The following is a 10,697-nucleotide window of genomic DNA, read 5'->3' on the forward strand; positions in this document are numbered from 1 at the left end:
CCTTTTTTTTATTTGGACCAACAATTTGTGTCATGGGACAAGCTTTCAAGAGTTTTCCTCTTCCTCAGGTCAAGCAATACCATAAATATATACGCACATAAACATGCGCACACAGTGTATATGTTTGCGTGTGCGCATGTTTATGTGTGCGTGTGCGCATGTTTGTGTGCGTGTGCATATGTGTGCGTGTGCGCATGTATATGTGCGTGTACGCATGTATACGTGTGTGCATGTTTGTGTGTGTATATATGTGCGTTTGCGCATGTTTATGTGCGCATGTATACGTGTGTGCATGTTTATGTGTACGTGTGTGCATGTTTATGTGTGCGTGTGCGCATGTTTGTGTGCGTGTGCGCATGTATGTGTGCGTGAGCGCATGTATGTGTGTATGTGTGCGTGTGCGCATGTATACGTGTGTGCATGTATGTGTGCGTGTGCACGTGTATGTGTGCGCGTGCGCATGTATATGCGTGCGTGTGCATATATATATATATCATACAAACACTCACAAAGGGGGTAAGCGCGGCCCTCCTACCCCAGCCGCCAAAGCTCCTTTACCCCCTCGCCGCTCCCTCCCCCCCCCGCCCGCTCCCTTACCCCCCCGCCTGCTCCCTTACCCCCCCCCCGGCCGCCAACTCCCCAGCCGCTGGGGGGCCAAGCAGCCTCGGATCTGCGCCAGTCCCACTCTCCACCACCTCTCACTCCCGTTGTGTGTGTGTGTGTGTGTGTGTGTGTGTAGGGACATTTTACTCCTGCCAACAATTTGTGCCTCACTTTCACCCCACCCTACCCCTGCCCTTCACCCCCCCTACCCCTGCCCTTCACCACCCCTGCCCTTCACCCCCCTCTACCCCTGCCCTTCACCCCCCCTACTACCCCTGCTCTTCACCCCCCCTAACCCTGACCTTCACCCACCCCTACCCTTCACCCACCCCTACCCCTGCCCTTCACCCCCCCTACCCCTGCCCTTCACCCCCCCCCCACGCCTGCCCTTTGACTGACGCACGCACACACCCTGACTGACGCACTCACACACCCTGACTGACGCACGCACGCACCCTGACTGACGCACGCACACACCCTGACTGACGCACGCACACACCCTGAGTGACGCACGCACACACCCTGACTGACGCACGCACACACCCTGACTGACGCACGCACACACACCCTGACTGGCGTACGCACACAAACCCTGACTGGCGCACGCACACAAACCCTGACTGGCGCACGCACACAAACCCTGACAGCCACACGTACACACACTGACAGCCGCACGCACACACCCTGACTGACGCACGCACACACCCTGACTGACGCACGCACACACCCTGACTGACGCACGCACACACACTGACGCACACACACACTGACTGACTGACGCACGCACACACACACACACACACTGACTGATTGACGCACTGACTGACACACACACATACATACTGACGCACGCACACAACCCCTCACAGCCGCATGCACACAACCCCTCACAGCCACACGCACACATACACAGACTGACGCGCACACACACACACACACACACACACACACTGACTGCTGCACACACACCCACTGACTGCTGCACACACACACACTGACTGCTGCACACACACACACACACACACTGACACACACACACACACACTGACACAAACAAACACACACACACACACACACTGACACACACACACACACACTGACACACACACACACTGACTGACACACACACACACACTGACTGACGCACGCACGCACACCCCCACACCCACGCGCGCACACACACAGACTGACGCGCGCGCGCACACACACAATGAATGGTACACACACACACACATACACTGACACACACACACACTGACACTGACACACACACACACACTGACACTGACACACACACACACACACTGACACACACACACACACACTGACACACACACACACACTGACACACACACACACACACACTGACTGACACACACTGACTGACACACACACACACACTGACTGACACACACACACTTACTGACGCGCGCGCACACCCCCCACACCCACACACTGACTGACTGACTGCCGCACGCACACACTGACTGACTGAGGCACACACACACGCACACACTGACTGTGTGTGTGTGTGCGTCAGTCAGTCTGTGTGTGTGTTTGTGTTTCTGCGTCAGACTCACTGACGCGCGCGCACACACACTGACTGACTGACGCACACACAATGACTGACGCACACACACTGCATGAAGCTGTAAAGGAGGGAGGGGGGGAACTGGATTGATGTGAATGGGGGACAAACAGAGAGAGGGGGAGGGGTGAGGAGAGAGAGAGGAGCGGGAACATTACATCCCGGGCAACGCCGGGTCTCTCAGCTAGTATAAAATAAACGTAAAGAGAGGGTGCATACCATTCAATGATGGATACAAAAAAAGGAACAACAGGACAGTCACTCTTATACTCCCAGAAAGTGAATATATATATCATTTACGTGAATCACTATCCGTATTTGAAGTGTGTGTGTATATAAATATATATATACATACAAATGAGCATACAGTAATATTTCCATTTGCTATTTGCCTTGCTATGGAGGGTTTTTGTCACTTTTTTACTCACATAACTTCACATATACATACATATATAATATATAATATATATAATATATATATATATATATATATATATATATATATATATATATATATATATATATATATATATATATATATATATATGCAGTGGAAGTGTATTGTGTGTATTTACCTACACACTCACTCCACATTTCAGTAACATACATATACATCTAAATAATATTCACATATACACGTTTGCTATAAATGGAATTATTACAATTTTACATTATATACACGTGCAATGAATGGAATAAACACTGTAATAAGTTTGAAATCGCCTATCCGAGCTGCTATGCATGGCTGATCCCTTTTCTCCAGCTTCCTTGAATGTACTCTATGAGGAAGATCATGTGACCAGATGCTAGTGCACGTTTAGAGAGAGGGAGGGCAGTGCTGACAAAGGGGTGTGCCTGGGTTTGTGACAGGCCATGAAGGGGCAGTGCCTAAGCAAATGCTTGTTAAAATAGAATACAAGAAAATTGGTCTTTCAAAGTTGTTTTTTTAAAAACCGAAAATGCTAAAAGTATTTTTTCTTACTACAGAACTGATTTATTAAAAAAAACACACATGCAGGATATAGACTGAACTGCAGCTTTAAGACCTTGCAAAGCACATGTTTTTTTGCAACATTGTACGACATATGACTTATTGCATCTCCTTGCTCATGATCTCATGTTTTATTTCTGGCTTTTGGCTGAAGAACGTTTTGCTCATCTCTCACACTCTGTCCTTCACTGCTCCCCTTCCTCACCTGTTCTGTGTCTGCCGCCGGTTTCACGCCGGAGATAAAATTACTGTCAGTGCTCCAGGCTGTCCTGAGGGCTGTAGAATGTATAGTGTGCTCAGCACATTCAGTAATGCTTTACGTCAGCGGCACCGAGTCTGCCCACAAAAGTAGCTCGCAAAGCTCCTTGCAGTTACGAAACCTAAAGAAACCGTGCACGCAGCTGCCTATATGCTTTCAAGTGTGTAAACTTGTTGTTTCTATTCAGTAGCTTTTAAATCAAAGATTGCCATAGTAATATGCACGGATGCCAGGAGGAATCTCAAAATATGCTGGACACAATGGTGAAATGTGCGCCACACTCGAGACACACACACACACATGCGCGCTCGACACACACACGGGGTTGCCAGGCAGATTCTCCAAAAATACTGGTCACAATGGTGAAATGTGCGACACGCTCGAGAAATACACAGACACACACACACGCTCGACACACACACACGCTTGAGACACACATGCTCGGGAGACATACACACGTCTCTCAGCTCCATGCTGTTTCCTCCTCTCCTTGGCTCCACCCCCAGGCTCCTGACACCTACTCCTGATTGGCTGCATTACCCAGCAGCAACCAATTAGGATGGAGGAAGCTACTAAGCCCCCTAGCAGCAGCCCTGCTCTCTCTCTGCTCAGGGAAATCCTGCACCCCCCACCCACCCCGCCCCTAACCGGCCAGGTCACTATGTACAGAGAGACAATACCAGTATACACATACATGTCCAGTATTAGCTCTCATTTTTTACTGGACAGAGTATCCAAATACAGGACAGTACGGTTCAATACTGGACACCTGGTAAACTTAGTAATATGGTAGAGAGCACTCTGTAGACATGAGACATCTGGCATGGGGGCTCTGTAAAGCGTTAATTCAGAGTGTTGATAACTGAAGTAAAATCTCCCAAAACAGGCACTACCCGTATCATGGCAGCCAACAGAAATCTTAGGGCCCAGGACAAATGTAAGGTGCAGTATTGTGTCCTCAGCTCGTGGGGGGAACACATGCAGTGTGTGCAGACAGGGTGGTATAGCTGACAATCACTGAGGGGGCTTCCAAAGTCACGTCCCACAATGCCTTGCCACTGTGGATGCAGAGCCTTGTGGGTAGCAACTTTCGAAGCTTCTGCTGTAATTGACAGCTACACAGTACCACCCACTCTAACACGCAGTTTGTGGCCTTACTTAGTGCGCAGTCCCCACACGGGCTCAAGAACTCGCTATACTGCCTGGGATCCGCCATTGAATATATTTCTATTTTTGCAAACCCCTTGCAGGCACCTCCTGCACCCCTAGGGGATCCCCAACCCGCTGTTGGGAATCACTTCTGTTTATTAACTTGGGTTCTGGATGTCATGGTCCCAGCTCTGCCTGTTGTGTGCTGTACATTAAGTGCTTCTACAGAATGGAACAATATACCCTAACCAACAAAATAGCGAACTGTTAGTCTAAGCAGCACTATGACTTTATACAAGTGTTGTCTCCTGTAGGATCAGAGAGGGGGAGAAACGTACCCATCAGTGGTTTGTTTCTGCTTTTATAAGCGCACTTCCAAAATAGAAAAAACTCCTGTGAAATACATCGGAAAGTGGAGTTCCAGGAGCACCATCTGTATATTACATTTACATTCCTTATGTGGTAGCCTGCCATTTCCACAATGATTAGTTAAAGCTCTTATACAAGTTAGACAATGGTAAATATTACATTCTGATTTCAAACAGACAAGGGATTAACTAATCATACTTAAGCGGAGACAATATTGCATAAGATTCTAACTGTAGCCGCCCCTCAGGGGAATACTAATTAGTGGTTCCAAAAATGTGTTTTGCCTAAGGGTCCCCTGAGGGTTCTGTTGAGATGCTAATGTTGCATTAACTGCTTTTTTGGAACAGGGCTCTGAGGAATAAATGGGGGATTAAATAGACTAATCATTTTTCGTGTTCTTATATAGCACTGACAATGTCTCATAGCAATTTTGCAGGCACACAGCAAGTCCCTGCCCCCCCCCCAAAAGCTAACAATCTTAAGAAGATACAGTGTATTGTCCAAGGTCACCAGGAGCTAACCTTGAGATTTGAACCTGGTTCACCCAATTGAAAATGCAGTATTGTAAAGAAGCTGCCACAACTTTTTAGAGAAATATGTAAATTCATAAATGTTGGTGTAAGAGCTGTTTGTTGATTTGTAGATTTCAAAATTAGCACTTATTATTATTATTATTAATTGCACAGCGCCAACATATTCCGCAGCATGGTACAATAGCGGAACAGAAAGGTATACAACTGCTGTTTGTATGTGAAGACAGGGAGGTTGGGATAAAGTGCGTTGCAACACACGAAACGCGTAAGAGGTTGCTCTTGCTACTTTTAATGTGCCTTCAATAAATCGTTTTGTACCTTGACGCCTGAAGTCCAGTCTTCACTTCTCCTTTCAAGGCAGCTGCACCGCAGTCCCATCCTCCCTGTCTTCACATTGAATCTACCTGGTAGGAGCACGCCGACAACACGCGGAGTCCCACAGTGCAATGAGTGAGTAACCATTTCATGGGCATTGCTTACACTCTGGCTTTGTGTTTAGCGATATGCTATAAGCTACAATAACACCTTTGCAAAGTTCATACAAGATCTACAGTACCTAATACAAGGCTATTGAACAAGCATAGAAAGTGGTGTTTTTCAAGTGGTTCACAACGAGGGACATTACTCCAATGGGTTAATCAAGCTATTTATTTTTTTTAAAGAAGGAGCAAGAATTATTTGTGTGGTACATATTATACACCTATATACACGGACATATCTGGCTAGCATCGCAGGGGGTTCATTCTCCCAATCCTTCTAACTGGCGGTTGTAGACTGCTTGCCTTGAGAATCCTGCACTTAAAACCATTCCACCCTGCGAGATTCCTACAGCCAGAATAATGGCCCATCGGATTAACACAGCGGGGTCCCTGCATTTGAATGGGACTAATGATGTGTGAATCCTACCAGGCTGCCATTCAAACGCAGGGACCCCCGCTGTGTTAATCCGATGGGCCATTACAGTCTGCTGTGGACGATCTCACAAGTTACTGAGAGATGGTCACAGATTTTCCTTGGCAAGCAGTCTACAACCAGCAGTTGCATCTGTAAATTACACAAAATTACATACTTAAAGGAGACAAACAAGTGCTAACAGATACAAAAGGTAATGAGGGCTTCTCAACCGAGTTATTTAAACATTTGCAAAAATCGCCCAAATTTGTCAGTTTATTTGCCAATAGTCACACAAATTTGTCATCTGATTTCAGGAAATATTTCCAACGTTGGTGTCAAGGTGTCCAAGTAAAATATTCGTAGTTGGGGGTTTCTGGGGAAGTTTTAAATTGGTGCAATTATTTTGTCAGCCACTAATATCCAATCTCTGGAAAATATGTGATCAAAGGTACAAAGGTTTTGCCAAACTCAGTTTACCTCTTTCAGCCCATTAAAAACAGACAGAATTGTTGGTTAAATTTGTTGGTTGACACACTTGGAAAGCAGCATGCAACAAGGAGGCATCTTTATCCTGTCATCTACTTATGTGCGCTCATTCTGAAACTACATCATGGCATATATATGCCAAACCCTGCCAGTATAAGCCTTCACCACCACCTTCTAAATCAACATGCCTTGCAACCACACCCCCAATAGATTTAACAAACCCTGCCGTTGCTTTGTTAAGTTTCCTCCTGCAACCTTCCAGAACCAACCATTTTAAACGTGGCACTGACCCTCTGACCATAGGGAATGCAATGGAAACTTGAGCCAACAATTATTATTAATTATAGCTGCCTAGGGGGTAAAAGAATGTCCTAGTAAAGACACTGACTGGCACTGAGTTTGAAGCAGGAGATCCTGGTTCAATTCCAGTTGTCGGCTCCTTGTGGGCTCCTTGTGACCTTGGGCAGGTCACTTTATCTCCCTGTGCCTTAGGCACCAAAAACATAAATTGTAAGCTCTAAGGGGCAGGGACTGTGTCTGCAAAATGTCTCTGTAAAGCGCTACATAAAACTAGCAGCGCTATACAAGGACAAACAATTATTATTAATTATAGCTGCCCAGGGTGTAAAAGAATGTCCTAGTATCCAAATCTCCTTCCTTTGAATACCTGAATAACACAAAATATACATTCCTGCACCACGTCAGGCCTTACGTACACCCTGAAGCGCACTGACGCTCAATGTCCAATTCTTTTACTGATTGAATCATTTAAACCAAGATGTGCCGCTTCTGTTGCTGCACCTGTACGGAATGAATGCGGACAACACTCATTATCCGCTCCTTTACACAAGCCCTGAACATGTCACTTACTCGACATGTACTGCAACCATGCTCCTTTTCTGAGGCCCTGGAGCTCAGGCCTGATCTTTACAAATGTGTGCATGTTTCGTACTGGACAGATAGTACTGCTGGCAATATGCGTAGTTACAAACCCATCACTCTCACCGACTGACCTGTATCTGACTGACAGAAACATGCAATGCACCGCCTGTCACGTCCTCATCTGAAAAGAACAGTCCCCCCGCTCCCCCAGGGCGGTTTCCACTCGCTGAGACTAACTCGCCGATTCTCAGAGCAGCAAAGAACATCGTTGCTACCAAACTGCTTCAAAACAGGATACACAACATTGAAAAATAAACGCCCTGCAGGTTTTTTTAAAAATCTTGAGCAACAAACCTGGCGTGAGCGGCACTCTTCTGCCTTCCACCGTGTAAAGCTACGGCCCCACTGCCTGCGCTGCACGCGCGCCTGCCGGGCTGGCGGCGCGTGCAGCCGAGTTCCCCCCGGTCTGCAGTGAGCTGCAGGGGGAAAGACAGGGAGGGGCGTGTTGTGGGGCGCGGCCATGACGTCACTCGGCAGGTTCGCCCTCATTGGCTGAACCGCCGGGGGCGTGGCCTAGCGCTCCGTCGCTAGTTCTGCTCACAATTTTCCTGTCTGCAGGAAAAACGGACCGCACAGCGCGCCGGCCTCCCCTTGCAGAGGGACCGACCTCATTGAGGAGTGGCTCTTGTCCCCACGGGCGCTGCAGCAGCCAGCTGGGACCAAGCCTAACCTGCCAAATAAAGGAATAATGCAAACCTCAGCAATTTTATTGAAATGGCCGCCACCGGTATCACTCTTTGTGCCAAGTTCAGTATGAAGCATGCAAGAAAATGCCTTTCACCGTCCATTTCTAGAAATTGGCTCTTACAGCTGCATCAGCTGTTCCATGCATTGATATATGCAGCCCAAGATGCCTGTGATAAGGATTGTCTTATTAAATTACTTACTGCGGTAAGACGAAATCCCACAGGAATGGGAGGACTCTGTATCTCCCCCCTTTCTGCCTGTGGTGCTACTTTCCACAATTCTTCCCACTGAAAAGGAGATAATTTATCCGCATTAGGTTAGTGACACCTAGTTTATGCTGAGCTCCGCACCACATATCCAACTCAAGACATCTAAGCACCATATGTTTCAACCTCACTACTAGGGGGGGAGGGTGAATTTGCAGTCAGATTATTTATTGCTAATGTAATGGATTTTCTGGTCTGACCTGACCCATCCAATCTCACATTGGCCCCTGTGGTCTAACCAGTCCCCATTACATGGTCGTGTCTGGTGGTGCACCTGTTGGCAACAGGACTCCTGAGTCTTCCGCATGATGTTGTGTGGGGAATGTCAACACAGACAGGCAGCTGAGGTAGTGTGTTAGAGTCCTACCTAAATACAGTGCAGCGCCTCCACCTCATCAGGATCTCTGTGTCCGCAAGAAGATGGTTCTGATGAGGAACTCCTTCTTGGTGGTGCCTTCCACTGTGGAGTAACTTCACACTCACACAGTGGGGTTGTCGTGAACCAGGGCATCTTTATTGATGATGGTATGGGCAGACTGCCCCTCGCAGCAACAGCTCAGCCGCTCATCTTCTGTGCTCTCCTTTCTGAAGGTTTATCTGCCCTCCCAATGGAGTTGGATCACCTCTCCCCTCAGGGAGATCACCACCTGTGCCAGGTCCCTGGACACAGTGTAGGCCCTGCCAGCCTTCTGCTGCAGGTCAGGCTATTTGCTGCAGAATCACGTTAGATTATCCTTGACCTTGAACATAAACTAGCATACATGCTGAACACACTAACTTTGGGCAGTGCTGTGCCTTATATACTCTGGAAAATGGCTCCACCTCCTGTGTCACTAACAATGGACACAAGGTCTGTTACCACTCCCCTCATGTACATATGACACCTCACCAGGGTGTGAGGGCAAACCTCCATGATTGATGCTGGCAATCCTGTATACTTACCAGACTTACTGCCAGCAGCAGATAGAACTGTATACCATTTTTACCACCGGTTACATTCTCCCCCTGGTGAATCCCAACGGCCTGTCTGGGACCTAAATTTGGTAGACCTTCTTCCAGGAAGCACTGCAAAATATAACAACATAATTATTGTACAAATTTTCCTGATACAGTTCTCATGATAAAGTAATAGCTACAATGCCGCCTGGCCAGCAGTTGGCACTGTTCCTAAAGCAGACCCCATTACCTCTGTACCTAATAGTAGGGTCTGGCTTCTTCACCTCCCGTACTGGACACCTAACAAGCTCCTATTAAACCCCCAAAATACCCACAACATATATATAAGCATATGAGTGTCAGAGGAGTGCTACTGAGCATGGCAATATGCATTAAAACCAGAGACATAACATAAAACACAGACAAAGCTCAGTTTTTAGCACATCTAGTGAGACTCATACACGGTACAGTGCCTAAATATATATGGATAAATATCTAATAAGTAAATGGTCTTTTAGTTTGACATTTTTGGCCAAAATTGTTGTAAGCCCCTGAGCCAACGCCAAGGCAGACCACATATCAGGGGTCCCTAACGCTAATATAAATTCTTAATAACCTGTTTAATAACAGGAAGAATGATTTATAGTAAATCTGTCAATATTAGCTGCAAAGTTCTGTCTGACTGAAGCTTTTATTAACCTGTACATTACCAGGAAAAGCACTCTGTATTAGAGATGTCACAGCCAAACTGCAAGCAGGCAAGTTCCCCTGAGTGGAAGATGCTATGGAGTGAGCCCATAACCATTTAAATGTGGGAGGGGGTGAGCTTAAATTAAGTAGGAGGTTGCCAACCTCCAATCAGCCATGACTAGCTGGACAAGAATTGCAAAACATACTGGACACCTAACAAGCTCCTATTAAACCCCCAAAATACCCACAACATATATATAAGCATATGAGTGTCAGAGGAGTGCTACTGAGCATGGCAATATGC

This window comes from Ascaphus truei, chromosome 5 (assembly GCF_040206685.1).
Source record: "Ascaphus truei isolate aAscTru1 chromosome 5, aAscTru1.hap1, whole genome shotgun sequence".
Taxonomy (NCBI): Eukaryota; Metazoa; Chordata; class Amphibia; order Anura; family Ascaphidae; genus Ascaphus; species Ascaphus truei.